This window comes from Phaethon lepturus, unplaced genomic scaffold (genome assembly GCF_000687285.1).
Source record: "Phaethon lepturus isolate BGI_N335 unplaced genomic scaffold, ASM68728v1 scaffold1944, whole genome shotgun sequence".
Classification (NCBI taxonomy): Eukaryota; Metazoa; Chordata; class Aves; order Phaethontiformes; family Phaethontidae; genus Phaethon; species Phaethon lepturus.
Window position 1 is genome coordinate 13,849 of NW_010532457.1, and position 21,247 is coordinate 35,095.

The following is a 21,247-nucleotide window of genomic DNA, read 5'->3' on the forward strand; positions in this document are numbered from 1 at the left end:
TATGCATAAAGTAATGAGGGATTATTTGTATGATGATGTCTTCAAAAGTGGGTGTTCTGGTGTTTCTAGAAAAGCTCTACCAGTTGTTGAGTAATTTGTAAATCTCTATGTGTAGACAGGCATTCAGATTTTTAAAGTCAGAGGCTTTATTCCAAGCAAATCAGAATTGGATATCTCGTCCGTGTTTTGTTGGAGGCTAACATCAAAATTCTTTCTGAATTTGGCAAGCAACTCTTGCATTGTTTTGTGAAACTGATTTATTTATTTATAATTCCTTGTTGCCTTCATCTTTGTGAAATAGCTTGTACATGGGTATAGGGGTTCTGCTGATGGGTGTCAGAGTGGGCTGCCTCAAAGTGAAGTGTGAGACTTGGACTTAGGCATGGAGATAGTCCTACAGATACACCTTAAGAAGATAGCTACAGAGAAGTCTGAGCCCTGGGAAAGCTATAAATAATGGATGCCTTTGAGCACTGTTTAATACAAAGGAGGTGTTAGGGTAATGAAAGCGATTGATAATCAAAGTTATTTGCTGACATCCTCCCTCCTGAAATGACTACTTATGTAACTCATTTAATTTTCTTAAATTATAGTGAGAATGAATTGCCTTCGGTGAGTTGCCTTCAGTCCAGCCAGGTTTATCCAACTTGCCTAGTTGTAATAGCAGTTATTGCAGATTCTGACTTTGCAACTGTTCTGACGCGATTTCTCTCGGAACAAGCTCTTCGTTATGAATGTGAACAGGTTCATTTCAAAGTGAAGAGTTTAATAGAAATTGAACTAGGAAAAAGGCTGAGAATCTTCAAAGTGAGAATGCATATTAGCAGAAACATTCTGTGAGGCTTTTGGAGAGCAGTTTTTGTTTGATTCTGAAATAGTCTGGATGAAGTCCACCTTTTTAAAGTTGATATTGAAAGTTTTTTTTCCTCTTCTGCTCGTTTCATAGAACTTGATCATGAATAAAATTCATTTTCTTCTTGTCAAACCCAGTTTCCCATTATTCTTCAAGTGGGAAAGCTTAAAAGCTTAAAACTTTTAGAAAACTTGAAAGGGCAGATCTTATCCTGGAAAGGCACATTTTCATACTGAGTAGGTGAAACAACATTTCCTGCTTCTTTCTTAGTGAGGAATGCTTGCTCAGAACAGGCAAAGCTTAAGAGGAAGCTTTTAACCTGGATATGGAAGAGGAAGCTTTTAACCTGGATATGGTTTCCATCTCTTGTGCATTACATAGCACCCTTCCTCTCAATTCCACAAGTGCTTTCAGGAGGACTTGCTGTCTGCCACTTCTGTAGATCAAAGATCAGGTGCTGGTTTCAGAGCGATTGCTAACCTACAGGCTATAGAGGCCTCTGACTAAATTGTGCAAGTGAAGATCTTTCTGCAAAAGCACTGGAGGACTCGGTGCTTGGTTATTTTTCAGTTAAATGGTTTGTTTTACTAGCACAGAGGTAATGGTGCCTGCACCAGAGAAGTGCTATCAACATGAGTGGAAGAATGTGTTGCTTTAAAACTCTTACTATTCAAGGTATGTTCTGCCTTGTGGCTCTTAGGTCTCACGCTAGGTTAACATAAGCAATGATCCTGGAGGAGGCAGGTTGTAAGACAAGCTTTTTCTTCCTCCCACGGTCTTATTTTAAGTTTGATCTTTTTTTCATTTTCAGGGGTTATAAAATACATTAGTTCCTGAAGACAAAAGGGTGTGTTCAAAGGACACTTCAAAGAGACAAAAAACCCTGAGAAATTAAGTAATTAGAGTTTATAAGTACACAGTGGGGACTATCTGTTTAAATAGAGGTGACTTACAAAGCTTGTGTTTTGTTTTTTTTTTTTTTCTTTATGAATGCTGGAGCCACAAGTTCTACCATGATTCTTTTAAAATCAATTCTGGATACAAAAGTGAGGGAAGAATCTCACAGTTATGATAAGTCACAAGTCTGTAATTTCATTTTGCAATTAGTTCAGTCATGCCAACTGAAGCTTTTCAGGCTCATAAATTTAGTAGTGTTCATGATTAATCTAACAATTAGAATTTGTGTTAAAATACATAAAAACCCAGAAATCTGTGACTAACTTTGCTGAGAATTAAGATATATCCATTGAAGGAGACAACGTAATTCTTAGATGCTGGTTAAGCTGGAAAATAATGACAACTGAATATGGGTGATGTTTTCAACAAACAGGACTTAAAATATGAAGCCTTGTCTGTACGAATCCTTCCTCTAAAGGCAGTTTCAGCCTGGTTGCTAAGAGAATCTTGGTTGCAGTAGAGATGGAAAAGTGTCCATTTCCACTTTCTCTCCTGAGCCTCAACTCTACTGGGACTATGGCAGTGTTAACCACAAGTGCCAGTTGATGATGCTCAAAGGGTATGTGGTATTTTTAAAATTCTGACTGTAAGAGGCTGAGTGCAAGCTGATACTCCTAAAAAGAGTGTTAGCACCACTGAGAAAGAGTTAGCCTATTAACAACTGATAACAAACTTTTAAAAAAAGGGCTTGCTTTTTGGATGACTAAGATGATTTTAGAAGTCATTATTTGTCTTGATACTGCTACCAAACAAACATGAAGTCTCCATCTCTACATAAGCTATGTATTAGTCTTCTGTACTATTCTTAGTACAGCTTTCAGTCACAAAATAGAACTTAATAGCAACAGTGAAAAGAATATATATGCCTGGAAATTGGGTAATGTACTGATACTGAAGCGGTTTGGTATTTGGTATCCTTACATCTAGCACTGTTGGCAAAAGAAATTCTGCAAAAGGTAAATTAATCAGTAGAATTTGAGTCTAAAACATACAGACTCACAATAGAGGATCTCCTTGCTTTTGGAGTAACTGGTTGTGGAGGCAGACTGTTCTTCACAAAGATAAGCTGTAAAGGTAGTTGAGCCATACTTCACTGGTAAGGTGTGAAACTGGTTGTATTTATTCATTGTGTCTTCTATTGTGCTCTTAAACTTGAAGGCCATTTAGGTATCAAGGCTGAATTTCTTGCAGGTTTCCTTCACTTTAAGCTGGGTGTTCTTGCAAATGTGTATTCACATGAAGCAAGACTAAGATAAGGTCTAGTAATTGTTAATAACACAATAAAAACTACGAAGTTCCACTTACATACAAGTGTTTGCTTAAATCCATATTAAAGCAATCTTTTCTGCTTTTCTTCCTTCATTACCTTAATGAAGGCTGACATCAGTTACTTTGAAATTCTCAGTATAATGGTTCAAGTCTTTCAAAGGTTTGCTCTAATAACTGGGGGAGAATGTTGCCAAAGTCCAAGAGAAATTGTGAAATGCAGTTTATAGTAATCAGTCTACCTAGTAGAAAAACTACCAGTATTAGGAAAAACTGTTGGTGTTAGTACAGTCACAAACTAGACAAGTGAAGACAGACTTAATTTATTTAGCAGTTAGCATTTGACTCCCAATAGTTTGTATAGTTTACATACTGAAACAATTCCTAGGATTGGCAAAATTGCAATTTACCTCTTCTGAACGCTTTGTGTTATAGTGTCTTAATCATAATTAACTGTGACGTTCCAAGTGGAACAGATTTTCAACACTGAAAAATTGTAAAAAGCAAGATTTTTTTTTTTTTTTTTTTAAATACCCTACTAGGGATGATGATGGTGGAGATGGAATAAAAGCCCAAACTTGCAGGTTGTAGGTTATCCTCTATACTTTCTGAAAAGATCAACTATAGGTTGCTGTTAGCTCAACCCTGGTACATTGAACTATCAGTAACTGCCATACTTTGAAACCTGCTGGTTATGTCAAAGATAGCAAGCTGTTAGTTTAGTGTCCAAATCCAGCCTTTAAGACTGTTTTTGTTTTGTTTCTGACCCTTTGTAATGCCTAAGTATAGTCAATACTTGCTTTTGTTTTGGGATTTTCTGTGGATTGCTGAGTAATAGATGCATAGATGCAAAGTCAACTCAGATCCTGCAGGGTCTATGGGCTGGTGCTTAGTACAATGCATCCAAACCAGCAGTGTTGTTGCTTCCTCAAGTCCAGCTGGGACTCAGTACAGCTGCTGCACTCAAGCTCCACGCAGAATTACAATTTCTACCAACAGCTGGTTCTGTATGGAGCAGACCCCTGTGCCGCAGTGCTGCTCTGGTCCTCTGTAGCTGCTGCACAGTGCTGCGTCTGTCTCGGAAATGCTTCCTTCCGTAGAGCTGCTGTGGCTGTGTCTTTTCACTGGGCTTCCCAGTCTGCTTTTGCTTTTTTGCAGGGGTGGGGGGAAGTGAGAGGGGCTGCACAGAGGAGAGCCATGCTGGGACCTTGTTGGCCTTGCATTTCCCAGGGTGGTTCCAGTGGCGGGGATTTGGCATGGGGCTGGTGCTGCACCCGGGCTGCCCCCCTGGGAAGGGTGGAGAATGTGAGGTAGCTCTGTAGCTCCTTGACTTTACGAGCAGTGGACCTGGGCTGACTCTGCTTGGGTGGGTCGCAGGCTTTGTTGCAGGGGACAATACATACACTATAGCTCAGCCTGCCTTTATCCTAGATAATGAGAGTCTGTCTCTGTGTATTGATTCAGTCTGCAAATAGTGGGCTGTGCAACAGTGGGTCCCAAGTTTAGTTGTCCACTCTTAGATAATGCAGCTGCTGTAACTTTTTTTACTCTCTCTGGAAAGAAAAAAAACCCCAAACTTTGCCTTGTGGTATCTCCCCTAGCATTCATTCCCATCGCTCTATGAAGCTCAGTGGTGTGGAATATGTATTTTAGCACATGTCCAATTAAATTGATGTGTTCCTAGTATACTCTGAGTAACTAAAACTTTAAAAAAAACAACAAACAAAACAAACCAAACGAACCCAAAACAACAACAAAGACACATGCTTAGACTTTTAGTGAAATGTGTCTTAGTTCAGGGTTTGAGTCACAGGCGAAGTTCTGTTTAAATGGAAGTTTTGTGGGCTCTGGAGTAATATTTTGTCAAAATTTTATATAACTGACCTCTTCCCTTATAGTCTGTGATTAAGGTTAAGGTAAAGGTATTGAGCTAGCTGCATATTTGCCCTTTGCCTGTGCTGAGCACACCCCAGTGTTGGCCTTTATAAAATTCCTTATCAAGATGATAAGGTACAGAGTTCCCTCTTTGTCTGGGGTAAGGACTGATACCCTATCGAGTATGTGGGCTTATCCAGGAGGTCCAAGTGTGTTCGGGCAGATGTTATTAATGAACTTGGCCAGTAGTAGTACTGAAATTTTTGTCTCATGAGAAGAATGCTTCTTAAGACGTGCTTAGAGAAAAGAAAAGAATTAGACAACGTGTGTTAGCTTATGTAAAGGCCTAACATGCTGAATGGTGAGCTCATTCAGCCTAGTAGCATTGGGGACTGGGCACCTGGTATCTTAGCCTGGGTCTCCCCTTGCCCTCGCCACCCCAGCAGCTCCTTTTTTTTTTTTTTTTTTTTTTTTTTTGCTTTTTTTTTTTTTTTTTTTTTTTAGGGGAGAAAGGTGGCAGCTTTAAAATGCAACTAATCTCATGTCTGGCATGTAGACATCCACTCCTGTCTCCACTTTTAACTTGGTATTTAGATAAGGCGTATGTTGAGTGTCTGTTTTCCTCATTTTCTTTCCTACAGGCACTATTTTGAACTAAAACATTGTAGGCTAGTTGCAAATCTTTTACTAGGTCAACCTATTTTGTAGTTAGAAATTAGATGCAATACAGTTTCTTTTGGTGACTGTCTGTGGTAAAAGCTTGCACAAAGTAGACCTAAAGCAGCAAAGCCATGTTTTGTTTGAACTAGAGCTTGTGCTGTAAATCTCACACTCCATATTTTTTTAAAAATCCAAATGTTGGATTCTCTTCATATACTTTGGCAAATTATTCCAGTGGCTAAAAGTAAGCTACAAGTATTAGTCTAGTATCAAGTGCCAGCTACTTGATCTAGCAGGAAAAAAGAAAAAGATGAAAAGAAGCTTGAAGTCTTTGTCATATAGATTATGATCTAGTTGTTGCTTTTCTGTTACATATTTCAAAAGTCAATTAGCCTGAGTATAAGAACTCCAGTTTTTGGGGGTGCAGGGGTGGAGACCTGCTATTACAAAGCTTCTCTTAAAATGTGGGCACCTGAACTGTAGGCAATACTTCAGTGATAAACATGAAGGAGACATGGTAAGTGGACTGCTGATGGCACTTCCCCTGCGTAAACGTTCTGAGGTAATTTCTTCTGTCTCTTCCAGCATCAAGTATTCACCTAGCCCTCACTTTCTTATTGGCATAACTAGAATTCAAGATAGTGCCTATGGTGGAAATCTAGTTTATATTCCTTTTTGTGTATACATGATCTTATGTTTCACATGTCATAATCCATATTGAAATATATTCACTGTGAGAAGGAATCTGTCACCATAACTAGTCCTTTGATGTTACCTCTGATATTGGCAGATTTTACTGTTAAATATTTTTCTTCCTAGGCAAATTAAGCCTAACGCTAATCTCTGCTGGACACAAATAGAAGCACCTTCTTTTCCTTTCCCCCGGGGGCTCCTATTTACCTATTAATCCAATTAATTGATCACAAAGGTAAACATTTAACCCACTTGAATTATGCAGCTGAATTTTATGGTGTTTATATGCCTTTATTTAACTCTCTGAAGTCATGGTAACAGAGATTAGTTGTGATTATGGCGATTCTTGTGACAGAAGCTCGGATCTTATGAAAGAAATAGTGAGATTGGACTTCATTCTTTATTTGTTAAATATTTGTATTATGGAGGTCTGGAGACTTCCGAGTAGAAATAAAAGAAAGATTTTGTTACTCTATTACTATATGATCTGATTCATTCTCAAACTAGTAATGTAAGAAATGATGCATTACAAATGAGCTTAGAAGCACCTCCTTTATTTGCTGAATAGCTAGTATGGCCATTGCAAGAGCTCCGAAGATGTGAAGCAAACATTAGAATCTGTGGAGTGTTCCTTCTAAAAGTATTTTATTTTCTGAACATAATAGGACTTAGAGTAGAAAAAGTAGAATGTAAAATAAAATATTTCTACAGTGTGTTATGGCTGAATTGTGCAAGTTAAAACCTGTCCTTTCCTTTCCAGCAGATATGAACTGATTTATATGTACCTCATGTAGTGCATAGGGTATGCTTCAAATTAGTCTATTTTAAGTTGTTTAGATGAACTTCTCTTAAAGTGGCTCTTGGAAGGATGGAGTTTAGTATTGCATTATGCTCATTTTTCCAAAGAAGTTGAAAAACATATTGTACTTCACTGCTTTTTTAGTGCAAAATGTTTTCCAAACTTTGGAAATAAGGCCAGAAACAGCAAACCAGAATCTTTAAAATACATTTTGTTCCATACATCTGAAAGCAGTTTATGAAAAACGTTGTTAGAAACCTCAGATGGCACCCTTCAGTTTAAAGAAATAGTAAAATGAGTCATTAAAAAAAAAAAAAAAAAAAAGTTGTGTGTTTTGTCCAGTAATAGGAAAAGGGATTGACTCTGGATATAAAATGCTGACCTTTATTGCATTTGCATTAGGCAGAATTATTAACATTGTATTGTAGAGGCTGTGGCACATTTTTGGCAAGCTGGTACATTCCTCCCTTTCTCTGTTGCTTCCTCCCACTCAAGAGCTTTTGTCTTTCTCCATCTGCTTTTTGAAGAGAGAAATGCAGTACACATAAAGACCTCTGAAACTGTAACTTGAGTTTGGATTTGACGTAAAGCTAAATTGTTACCATAAATTCAGACTACAGAAATACACAAAATTAAAAAGCTCTGTTTTCTTATTTAAATAAAACCAAATATAGTTAAACTGTATTATCAGGCAGTAGGAAAATCACTGCCCAGATTTTTCTAACTAATACCTGGCAGAGGTGAGAAACATCTACTGTGTAAGTTAATCCTGTCTGCTCCATGTGTGTTTGTGTATCATCTTTTCTCCATTGAGAGAAGGCTATTATGAAGGATGGCAGTTAAATAAATATAAGAAAAAACCCAACACTTGTCATATGAACACAAGAAGTGTATGATAATATGATGCAAACTACTGTCATGCTCTTTTTAGCAAATATCGACTTAGTCCGTGGTTTTACTCAGGCATCTTAGTCTCTGTTGGATGAGTTTGTGTGGAAGAACAGTGGAACCTATAATTCATTTGTTAGTATGGCAAGAACTTAAATTTTCATCATCAAACCTATTGGATGCCCCATGTAATGTAGCTGAAAACAGTTACACGCCTTGAACTGATACTTTGGAGGATTCTTTTAAGCCTGTCACATGCAAAACCCTGTTAGCAAGGTTCAAAGGTGGCACCATGCGCTGCAGGCACAGAAGATGTTTTATGAAAAGCCTTGGAATGCTACATGTGTGGCTGTTTCTAAAACAAACAGATAGTAACTCTTCCCCTCTCCCTCTGTTTACATATAGACACAGATGAATTTAAAAAGCTTGATTAATCTTCAGGCTGCTTTTTATTTATTTATTTAATTTATTTAAATTTTAAGAAGTCTGTAAAAAGTCAAGTTCTCCTTTAAATGAATATTGAAGTAGTTTAGGACTAATATGTAGGCAAGCAAGTGTTTTTATAAAGCTAGTAATATTTTACTCTAAAAATACTTCCCTATGGTGTTTAACATCTAAAGCTGAAGAATTATGTCCCCGAGAACAGAGAAATGAGGAGGGGGAGTTGACTTTTCATAGCCAAGGATGTCTAAAAATGGGACATAAATAGTAATTTTCCTTTTTATGTATTCTTCAGATTGTATGCAATACTGACAAGAGAAAGTAGGTCTAATCCTTGTTAGAAGAAAACTTAAAATGTTCTGTATGAAACATGGAGAGGTGGCTTGTTCTTTTCTGGATGTTGCAGTTTGTCAAGTTTTATAAGATGCTGTGGCCCTAAGGGGGGATAGAAAAATGTTCTGTAACAGTATCCTGCGGGTCTTGTGTCTATGTATACATCGTAACATTGAATCTTAGAAACAATTATTTCAAACTGAGTAAACTAAGTGGTTGTTTTAAAAAAAATAATAAAAAAGTCTCTATTTTTATAGATTGTATATATCTCCTTGGAGCAAGGTTTCTGGCTGTCACTGTGCCCTTAGTCACTGGAAATTCTCATCCATAATGCCTTTACAGTTATAACTATTATCCTGAGTTGCAAAATTTCTGAAAAAGCAGAGTAGCTAATAATGGAAGATATCTGGATATTTCCAGACAAAGCTTTTCAAGTGATGGCAAAAACCCAAAAGGTTGGTGGCGGGGAGTATCTTTTCTCTAGGAGATTGTCATGAAAGTTCAGAGATGCTTAAGAAGGTGGGCTTTGGCTTTACTGGTGAAGTTTTGAGTGTTGACGGCCCTTGTTAGTCTCAAAACTGTTGGCTAGGTCAAAGGTTTTCCAATATTCAACTATGACACAAATCTTTCAGCTGTGTTAAGTTCAAATCCTTAGTGATATACTGGTGTTACGGCTTTTCTATCTCATCGATTGTCTTAGTCTACGCTGGCTAACCACTGTTGCCATTTTCTCCCATTTGCATATTCAGAAAGGAAAACTAGACCACTTGAAATACATTAATCTGTACGATCACTGGGTTTTCCTCAATAATAGACTAAACGGCATGTTCATTTTAGTAAAGTTGAGTTAGGGAAACGTTGGTTGGGCTAGTAATACTTTTCTTTAGTCCGTGTCGGCAAGCCAGTTTTTCTTGTTCAGTGGTAACCAGCATAATATACATGTATTGGGGTTATAGTTTGTTTCATTTGTAGTCTGGTATTCTGGGGACAGTGTTTTAATTTTTCCTGTGCTGCTTATATCAATCTTGACATTTCAGACTGTAAAACTGTAATGAAACCAGCAATATGCTTCAGGAAAGCTAGCAGAAAATTCCATTATTCAGCATCTGAAGACCTTCTGTTTTGGTTTTTCCTCTTTATGAATGTCTACTGCTAGTTGTTTTCTCATCAGTTGTGCATAGAAGTCACAGTATGCTTGTGTGCAATTTAATGCAGACAGGTGACCTGGTGGGAACTTAAATGGTAATATTTAGTAGCATTGTCCTGATCATATCGATATTTCTGAAAACAAAATGTCCTCAGGCAAGTCCTTTGATAAATTTGGCCTAGCAGAGCTCACTGTTAGTGCTCCCAGTTAGTACTCAGGAAAGCTGTGATGAGCTTGTTGCTGGCTTTCATATTGAAGAGTGGCCTGTGATATTTCTAGCCCTGGAAAGAAAATCAGTATTACGGATATGTTTCCTCTCCTTATCTATAGTGAAATCTACAAAATAGAAGAATAAGAAACTATTGCTAGGGCCTTCAGCTATCGAGTTCAATTTTGAATGTTAGGCATACTGTAATTAAAAACAAGTAAGCAGCAAAACCATTCCCCATACTGAAGGTACTTTGGTTTTTTTTTTCCTTAATTTTTTTTCTTCCAGACTCATGTTGCATAAACAGATGTGTTGTACAACAAATTTTATGTTTTGGTTGATGAATGTTAGTAGTGGCCATTAAATAGGGTGAGATCTGGTAACAAACACAGAATTTTATTTTGGGAAAGAGAAATAATACTATGAAATGGTCCACAGCATGGAAATCATAATTTATACTTAGTTAATCTAAGTTTCTCAGTTTTGTAAAGTAAATTCCGTTTCTTTAGAAATCAAAGTAGTAAAGGACCAGGTGGAGTTGCCTGAGCTGTGTCTGACCTGTGGATCACCAGTAAGAACCTCCTGCTTTGCTGTGCTGAAGCTTTTTCTGAATGCATGTTTTGCTAAGAAACTAAATACTGTGACTCTATTAGAACTGCATATCCGCTAATTACTGAATGCTACCAGTTTCTGGACAAAAATAGTTATTTTAAAATCTTTTAATAACAATTAAGTCAATCACACTTTTTCCTTGGATGTATGCAGAAAGAACTTCTAGACATACAAAGCAGTGTCTGCTTTTTGTGCTCAGATGCCACTTTAGATGTAAGAATTGCTGAGTGGTGTGACCCATAGTGGTGTTTCAAGTCAGGCTTTCAAATATTTGGTCAGAATTGTGCTGATATGGACACAGTTGGTCATGTTGGGTGTGCTGGCCTTTAGGGAGGCTTGAGATATTATGGGTCTCATGTTAATACATGGATTTTCATTTCTTGTATTGAGAAGTAATATAGTTTTGCTTTTTGAATGCATGGAAGTTAATGGTAACTAGTACATGAATATAATTTAGGTAAACAGTACTAATTTTCGTAGACCCTTATTTTTCTTCTTTACTCATTTGTTTTGGTACATGTTCCATGGAGCTTTGAATCTGATGGGTTAAAATAATTGATTTGTACAGGTATGATGCATGTTCACTAGTAAAAATACTTGCTCAGGCAGATCTTTGTATTCACTAGCACACTTAAACAGACATGAAAAAACCTCACTGACTTGTTTCTGAAGGTACCACTCCCAACATTTCTTCATCTGCCGTTCTACTTTTGTTGATCTGGTTGTGGAAATTAGTAGATTAAACAGCTGCATGCTGGCTGTTTCAGTTTTAGTGTGGTCTGGGGTCAAACAAAAATAGCAGTACTTATGTTGGAAAGAGGGAGGACTGTGCTGAACTGATTATACTTGTAAATGCACTGGAGTTTTACCTAGAGCACTGAGCCAAAATGGGTGCTTGTTTTGGAATAGACTTAATTAAAGTCTTGTTCAAAGGCTTTTTGGGTAAACCTGTTAAATCAGTCTGGGAGCCACTGATTTGTAGGGAACTGGCTAAGGATGTACTGTTGTTTTTCTTTTTTCTTTGTTGCTGTTTCTACAGTTGTTCAGACTCCCTGTGCTTTTAACAGTTGCCTTATGTCACACAGTGGCAGAATGGTTGGGATGCCTCCAGCTGAAGAGGATCGTCTTAAAGAACAGCAGCAGCATGGCACAACGTATTACCTATGTAGAGGAGTGGTAGGAAAGGAACATTCAAGTTACGTTAATTACTGAAAGCCATGTGTACGCTTGTGTGTAGGCTGATCACTTGTGAGCTTGAGGGAGTGAAGATGCTGGTGTGGAGTTCTGTAGCCACTTTTTGTTCCCTGAGAATTAGTTTCTGACACATGACACTTCTTATCAGCCTCCGTCAGATGCTTTCCAAAATTCAAAATACGTTTTTCATCTTTAAACAAGTCAGCTAAATGTAGTTGACAAGAATTCTGATGGACAGCTGAAGTATATCTGTATTTCTACAAAATTGAGTTTTGTTTGTCCCACTTACAAGGCTTGAAATAACTTATTATTTTGAGACAGGCTAAAGTTTGGGTATACATTGCTTTTTATAAGTGTAAAGATGTAAAGATTTTCATCTGTCTTGACAGATGTCAAGCTGTTAATATCAGCTATACTATGCTTCTCTGGAGCTTTTGCTGCTGCTGTTTCTTTGGGACACTTGATTTAAACCAGCTTATCACCCTAAAGCATGGTTTGTAATTGATTCTCAGAACTGCTCCTAGCACCCTTTAAATGTGAGTGCAACATTTACTATCCTGTGGCATAAAAGCTGGCTTCAGTATGTGCATATTAGTAGCTCAGTCATTTGCTGTGTACGGTCAGAGCTCTATAATGCATACTATCCAGACCTAGCGAGTTGTTTAAATTGTTTGTTCTAACACTTCACTTCTTGACATATGCATGACAATGCTGTGCCCTAGAAATGCAGGGCAGGCTGTAAGGTATGGGTTGATACCTAAGATGAAAGAGCTGTGTGTTCTAAAACACCAGAATACATAACCACGGGGATGCATCATTTCAGTTTCCTGAAAGTAACAATTCACTTTCATCATGGTTATAAACAGGGAAGTTGTGCTACTGTTGAGGAGACAGCTGTCTCGCTACCTAATCACGTTCATTCCAGTGCATATCACATCTGTCAATCAGGGTCTTTATTTTTGAATGTAGGAGCAAACTTAGCCATCATTAGCATGATACTTGTGTTGCAAGGTTGAGCAAGGTAGAGAGGCAATTTGGAGCAATTTGTTTTTTATTGTATTAAAATAGTTAAGTTAGAATACATACTGTAAGAAGTTTTTCAAGAAGTGCCTTTTCCATTATTTTGTACTTCTTAAAATCTGAAGTTAACTGCAGCTTCTGCTTGTGTGTGTGTGAGGAATGATGGTAATGGAATGTAGAAGAGATATGATGGGGAGTGGCTTTGGACCTCAGTTTTCAGGTAACTGTTCAGGGACATGAAGGGCAACAAGAAGGGCTTCTGCAAGTCTACCAGCAGCCAAAGGAAAACTAGGGAAAGCACGGAAAAAGCTGAGGTACTTGATGCCTTTTTTTGCCTTGGTCTTTATTGGTAAGATTTGCCTTCTGGAGTCCCAGGCCTTAGAGACTAGTGGGAAAGTCTGGCTTAGCCTCAGTAGAGAAGGACTAGGTAAGGGAACATTTAAGCAAATTTGCTATAAGGAAGTCCATGAGACCTGCTGGAATGTATGTATGAGTGTTGAGGGAGCTGATGTAGCAAAGCCACTCTCAATTATCTTTGAAAGATCATGACAATAGAAGTAAATTCCTGAGGACTGGAAGAAAGCGAATCTTACTCTTCCCTCCAAGAAGGGCAAGAGGGTCTGGGGAATTACTGACTGATCAGCTTCACCTTGATCCCTGGGAAGATGATGGAGCAAATTCTCCTGTGAAACCATTTCCAAACATATGAAGGACGAGAAGGCAATTAGCAATAGTCATCATGGATTTACAAAGGGGAAATTGTGCTTGACCAACCTGCGAGCCTTTTGTGATGAAATGACTGGGTTGGCGGATGAGGGAAGAACAGTTGATATTGTTTGACTTTAACAGTGCTTTTGACATTTTCTCCCTTAACACTCTCATTGACAATCTAGCTGATGAAGTACAGGCTAGATAAGTAGACAGTGAGGTGGATTGTAAACTGACTGAAATGCTGGGCTCAAAGGGTTGTAAGCAGTAGCACAAAGTCCAGCTGGAGGCCAGTTCCTAGTGGTGTACCATAGGGGTTGATAGTAGGGCCTGAGCTGTTTTATATCTTCATTAATGATCTGAATGATGGGACTGAATGCACCCTGAGCAAGTTTGCAGATGATGGAAAATTGGGAAGAGTGGATGACACAACAGGCAGTTGTGTTGCCATTCAGAGGGACCTTCACAAGCTGAAGAAAGGGGCTGACAGGAATCTCATGCTCAACAAGCAAATCTGTTAGAAGGATGTCTGCATTCCAGCACTGTCATCCCTGTACTTCACTGTTTGTACCATTGCCGGCTGTGGGCAGACTGCTTGTACTTGGACTTGGGCAGCATACTGCCACTTAAGCATGGTGATTAGACTAAAAATATGCAAAACTGTTTGGAGAGAGCTATCAAAGTCCTAGAGAAGAATGTGGTAACAAAACTAAAACGTTTATTTTAAGGGTACTTGAAGTGTCGAGGATGCGATTTTTCACAGCTCTAGACCATTATTTAAATGTTACTTGGTGTCAGAGTTCAGTGAAGCAAGGAATGTGAAAGTGGTTTTAATCACAGCTTATGTAATGGTTTGCCCCTTGAAAACTTACAGGGTCACTGCTGTCCAGCCCTGTGTTGCTGAACCTATGGTCGTGCTTGGTACGGTCAGCCCTGCTGCCACAAGTTGCATGTGGTTTGTAGGTTGTTTCTTCATAACAATGCAACATCTTGTCCAGCTGTCTTTCAGTGTTCAGAACTAGTTTGCCACTTCAAGTTATTTGCTTAAGCATGCCTTTTTCAAGATGTTTCAGGTGTTCATTTAGTCTTGGTTTGCAGTTCTCATCTTAAGAAATGTTTTAGCTGGAGTTGATGGTTGCACAAAAAGTGGACTGTGAAGAGACAAAGCCTTTGAGTATGAAGGCTAAGTGGAGTGCTAGGAACAGCCTCCTTAAGTTTTCTGTGTTTATGGATAACCAAAATAGCTTTACTAGAACTGGTGGGGTGTATGTTAAGCATCATGTATGTAACCATATAAAGCATTTGGTAAAAGAAATTGGAGTCCAGAAGGAGGACTTGAAGATGACCTGGACTGATTGTCATGCCCAAACTTGCACAGTAAGTAGGGGTTGTGAGAACTCTGGAAGGTTTTCATAAACCTTATAAAGCAAAAGTATAATGTGACTACACTTGCTTGAAGGAGCGAAAAGCAACAGTTTTGTAGCATCAGGGCTGCATCTGATCTTAGAAGTTGGTAATAGTTCACAACCTTCAGGAGAAGAACTTGAATAGCTATATTCTACGAATGATGCTCTCTTCTGCTAAAAGCCCAGTGTATCAATTTCTGTTATTTAGCGTTTTGTGATGGTCTGTTGTAGTACATCTTTATCACGGTCTGATACTGTGACATCCTTCCATGGCTTTGTTCTTTCATGAATGGTGGTGTATGACTGAAAAAGCCATCACAAGCTTCTAAATTATAGGTAGTCTCCAGAATGGAGATACTCATCAACATAGTTAAGCCAAAATAATAAAAAAAACCCAGCTTGATTAATGTGATTATGTAAAGAAAAATTTTAACTTGGTGTCACTAGTACTTGATGCAGTTCATCCACACACCCAACACCTTCATGGGCTTCTGTGGTTATCTTTTTACTTATGTTGGCTTGGCAGATTTGGCACAACTAAGAGTGGATTTTATTAGTGCATCAGTGATAGGTGTCCACATGTATTCATTTAGATAATGAAGTTGTACAAATATCATGAGTTTGTATGAGAAGGCAGACTGGCTGGCTGGAGGTTTAATGAAAAAAACCTAAACCTAGTATACTGAATCTAGAAATATTGTTCTATATGCTCTATGGATTCCAAGTTAGTGTTTTATGACCACTTTTAAAGGGCATTCACAAACTTATTTATAAATCAAACTTCCGAAGACTTAAACTTGCTGCAACATTTTCTGTTGACAAATATATCTAAGTGCCTATGTATCATCATACTGCAATCAGTTGCAATCAGTTTGGCAATTGCTTAGGTAATCCTTGTCAGAAGGAATATGTCAGTGGAAAGAGGTTCCTGTTTTAATCCTAATAATGCAAGCTGGAATGTGTGTTGTCTGCTGGATTGTTATTTGAAGTGGATGCCAGAAATTCTTATGATAAAATCAGTGATAATCATTATGCCAATTTAAGGAGACACCAGCTCCACCCCAGAAGTTAGTAGGAAAAAAATCTGGAAAATTTTATCAGGATGAGGCTATATGTTGCCCCTGGAATACCTCTCACTCCAAATGTGAGTACGCAAATTCTGGAAGCCTGTCTGTCTGTGTGACCTTAGTTTTATTTCTTGTCTATGAAATTGATCTTAGAATTTGGAGATGCTCTTGGCAGAGAATTGATAAGAAAAATATTTATACAGTTGCAGCTGTATGGTTCTTCCTCATGTATATGCTTGATTCCAGATGTCTAGATCCAAGCAGGAATTAAACAGGGTTGACTTTCTTTTTAAAGGGATAGTAGTCAGTCAGCTTCCTGATATGTGCAGTGGAGTGACTGCTGTGAAGTTTGCTGAAGATTCTGATGTGGCAGTACAGTTAAGTGTTTTAACAGAGGTGGTTTCCCATTTAAAATAGGGGTAATTACAGCACAGTGTAATATATGAACCACTGCATTACAAGCAGGTTATAAAATTCAGCCAAGGTTTTTTGATAAACTTTGCTCAGTCTGAAAGTGGACCTCAAGAGCTAACTTTTGCAGTTAGATCCTGCTTATTGCAATTTAAACTGAACCTTAAAAATACAGTGAAAGCAAAACAGTTTTGTAAAAACCCTTTGAAGACATGAAGTTCTTTTTGCTGCAAGTTTGTATGAAGTTCAAGTAGCAGCTCATAATCGTACAATCATAGAATACCACGTTGGAAGGGACCTCAAGGATCATCTGGTCCAACTTTTCTTGGCAAAAGCATGGTCTAGACAAGATGGCCCAGCACCCTGTCCAGCTGAATCTTAAGTGTCCAGTGTTGGGGAATCCACCAGTTCCCTGGGCAGACTATTCCAATGGCTGATTGTTATCATTGTGAAAAATTTTCTTTGTGTGTCCAACTGGAATCTTCCCAGGAGTAACTGGTACCCATTACCTCACATCTTTTCCATGTGATCCCTTGTAAAAAGAGAGACTCCGTCTTCTTTGTAGCCACCCTTTAAATACTGGAACATGGTGATAAGGTTTCCCCTAAGTTGTCTTTTCTCAGGGCTGAACAAACACAGTTCTCTCAGCCTTTTTTCATATGGTGGGTTTTCCAGTCCTTTTGATCAGCTCTGCGGCCCTTCTCTGGACCCCCTCTGTCCTGTCCACATCTTTTTTGCATAGCGGGGACCAAAGCTGAACACAGGTGTGGCGTGACAAGTGCTGAGTAGAGTGGCATAATGGCTTCTTTATCTCTGCTGGTGTTGCCTTTGCTGATGCAACCCAGCATCCTGTTGGCTTGCTTTGCCACAGCAGCGCACTGTTCACTCACATTGAGCTTGCTGTCCACCAGGACCCCCAGGTCCCTTTCCACAGAGCTGATCCCCAGCCAGGTAGCTCCCAGCCTGTGCTGCACTCCTGGATTATGTTTTCCTAGGTGTAAGACCTTACACTTGTCCTTGCTGAGCTTCATAAGGGTTCTTGTCAGCCCACTCTTCCAGCCTATCCAGGTCTTGCTGCAGGGTGGCTCTCTCTTCCAAAGTGTCCGCTTGCTCACTCAGTTTGGTATCATCAGCAAACTTCATCAGGGTACAATTGATCGCATCATCCGGATCACTTATGAAGATACTCCACAGCGTTGTGCCCAATATCGATCCCTGGGGGACCCTGCTTGTGACAGGTTGCCAGTTTGAAAAGGAGCTATTTTACCACCACCTCCGCGTGCGGCATGTCAGCCAGTTCCCCACCCACCGCACAGACCGTTTGTCTAGACCGTAACACATCGGTTTCTCTAGAGGAGATTTCTCCGTATCGAAATAACATAGCTGCACTTTCTCAAAATTTATGTTTATGAATTTTTTCCATCTACTAAAATATTTTATTGCTATTTAAAATTGCATTTGTGAATTTAGCAATACTTTTAGTTCCTGAAAAATAGAGATCTCAATCTAGCTTTGCTTTATAGGAAAGGGTGTGTATATATTATAAGGAATGTAACCGGAATCTCTAAATCTTCATCTGGTTATTCAGTCTGGATTATGTGATTTGCTTTGTCATTGTGTAAAAAGTACAGTATGTAACTGTGCTTCACTGTTTGAACTAGGATTTAACGTATGCAAGCTCAAATTTGACTCTGTGACTTGGCTCTGTGTTTTGCTGTGCGTGGCTTGCACAATTCTCTTTGCTATTTGATAAAATTACATTCTGTTTCTCAAAAATTCTTAGCTGTTATTTTAATCGGATGTTAAAAACTGAGGTAATGCATTTTATCTAATGTATTAAGAGCTTGAACTGGAAAAAATATTAACTGTTTGAGATCTCATCTGGCAGCTTTTTTTCTTCCCCATCTCAGTTGCAAATGCAAATATCTAGAAATGCAAACAGATTGCTGATACTTGGTATGTTTTGAGCTAAATATGAGAGCAAGCTTGTGCAGCTGTCTCACTCCACCAAACATTTTTAAGAGTTTATAGCACTAAAGCAAATCTCACTGAATGAAGCTTTAATGTAGTTTTCAGTTGACATTTTACTAAAAAAAGATTGAAATAATGTTGCTTATTTTCTCAATGCTCTCCATTTGCATAGACTTCCAGAAAAATGCAGAGAGTGGTGCTCCATCTTGGGGAGAAATGGCAACTAAATATGAAGGTCTAATAATAAAAACACAGTAAAATCACATTTGAAGTACTTATTCAAGTAGTCTGGGCCAATCTTGTTGTTAATCGTGTACTTGAGAAGATAAGACTTAAGTGTCTTGACCAGTAAAGCTTAAATTTACTATTTTACTTAGGAGGGAAATTGGTAAAATATTACCAGTTCATTTAGGAGCCCTGTGGTTTATTATTGACCTAAGCAGCTTCTTCTATAAGGACTTGGTGCCACTACTAAGAAACAAGGAAAATGAGCCTGATCAAAGTAGTTGTTGACTTTGTTCCTTATGTCATGGGCATCTTCTTGCAGGTTTGGGTATGTGGTCCTAAAAAAGGAAACACAGAAAAAAACATAAAAGCAAAAAACATACTATCTTTCCAACAGATGAATACAGTTTCCTTAGTGAACAGACCTGGACCATATTTTGATAAATTCCCAATCTCTATATTGGGAGAAATAGCACATAAATATTTGTTCTGCTAAACCAATTTCACGAAACATGTAACTTCAAAACAGAACGGGTGTAACAAATTAAAGCTTTCACACAAGACCACCACATACAGAGCTTAACAAATATATTGTTCCTAGTTCCCTGCAGCTGCAGAAGTGGACATGTTCACCGGGATTTCTGTAGTGGACAAGACTTGGTTAGAAAAGCCTCAATGTTCTTCAACAATACTTTTTTGGGAAGCCAAAGCAAGTAACTAGTAAAACTGTACTTATTATCCTAATCTCCAAATTTGCACGCTTGTTACTGCTTTCCTGTCAGGATGTTTTGGAGGACAGTGTGTCCCTCCCTTGAGGTCAAGGCAGGACAGGGAACAGATCTTCATCCTTAAGAACTGGAGCCATTTTAAACAATGATGCACCTTTGATATGTGATTGTCTGCAGAGAAGAGGGGTATCAGCGACACCACTTCCTCATATTGTTGTGTACTCAGAAACACGTCACTATGAAGGTCTCAAATCTTTACAAAGTCCATGTTGTAAACTGGAGTGTGTGTAATTTATGAAACCTCAATTTCTTGAAGACCTTTGTACTAAGCAGTTTAAAAACTCTACCCTTGCTTTGTAGATATGATTTAGCAGGTGGTTTTACTCCATGTGACACAGCTGTTTTAAATGTAGCAACTTAAATGTTGAGGGGGATTTTTTTGGTGTGGGTTTTTTGTTGGTGTTTTTTCTTCTTTTTTTCCCCCCAAATCATTAATTTACATCCTTCATATCTATATAGACTGACTAGTAAACAACTTTTATAATAGAATTAGAGGGCTGGGTTGGTGGGGATTTTTTTGGTCTGTTTTTAAAGCTGTGTTTTTTGCTGGAAATCTCCTTGTGAACTTTCTTCCGTGGAGCACCTCCCTTCTGAAGACACCTCCCACTTGTCCTTAAAGGGCTGTGAGTTGGTGTTAGGGGAGCGCTGCTTCTGGATTACTTGGATTACTGCTACATAGGTTTCCCAATCTGAAGGAGTGTCAGTAGTTTAATTTCAGGGGCATGGATGTAATATTTCAAGAACTACTTGACACATGGAATGCAGGAGGTATCATGACAGATAATGAAGATGGGGCTTATTTGCTCACTGGCCTGCACACTAGATTCTGAACCGGTGGTTTAGTGTGTTTTCCCAGGTGTAGCACTCTGCTTATGGGGGTGCTGGTCTAGAAAATCTGTCCTGAAAGTGTTTTCCAAGAAAGCTGAATCCCATTTTTCTGGTGACATATAACACACTTTCAGATGAGTGCAAAGGAGCTGTCTTTGTAAATGAAAATAAAATTATGAAGGGGCATGTGTGTCATGCTGTGTTCTTGGTGTTTTTTTTTTCTAAGATCTGAATGTAAATCTGATGATCTCTGATTACAACTAAAAGAGCTGCCGGAAGATCTAATGCTATGGTTTGATAAGGGGTTTGCTCATTTGGGAGGAGCATTAGGAATGAATATAAATTTTTATAAGAGGTTTGATTTTTTTAAATGTTTTTTAAAAAACAAAAGCTGCTTTATTCAGACAGTAGGCTCTACTGACCAGAATGTCCTTTGAAACAAAATCATTGTTGATACAAAACTGTAGACTTGCTTCAAGGAGTAAGTTTTAAGTACTGATACTTGCTAGGCATTTAGGATTTAATTAAGAAGTGTCTGACTGGCAGAAAGCCACATGCCAGTTTAAGCTAAATATGTAGAATTCTAATGGAAAAATGATACAGTAATTAATAGCACATAGAAATTTCATCAGGGATTATCATTGTTTTGTAATTCTAAGTAAACTAGACATAATTTTGGTGCACTTGTGGCAGCTGTAAACCAAATCTTTTCCCATTAAAGGGGAGAAAAAAGATGGGAGAAGGATAGGAGAGGAAACCATGGGAGGCAGGGTAGGTAGGCTATTTGGATTAGATTTATTATTCACAACATAGTGGTGTGTTGGCTACTGTGATGAAAACTTTCTGTTGGTACCTTCAGGGAGATGGGGAAGAGGGGATTATAGCTTTGACTTTCCT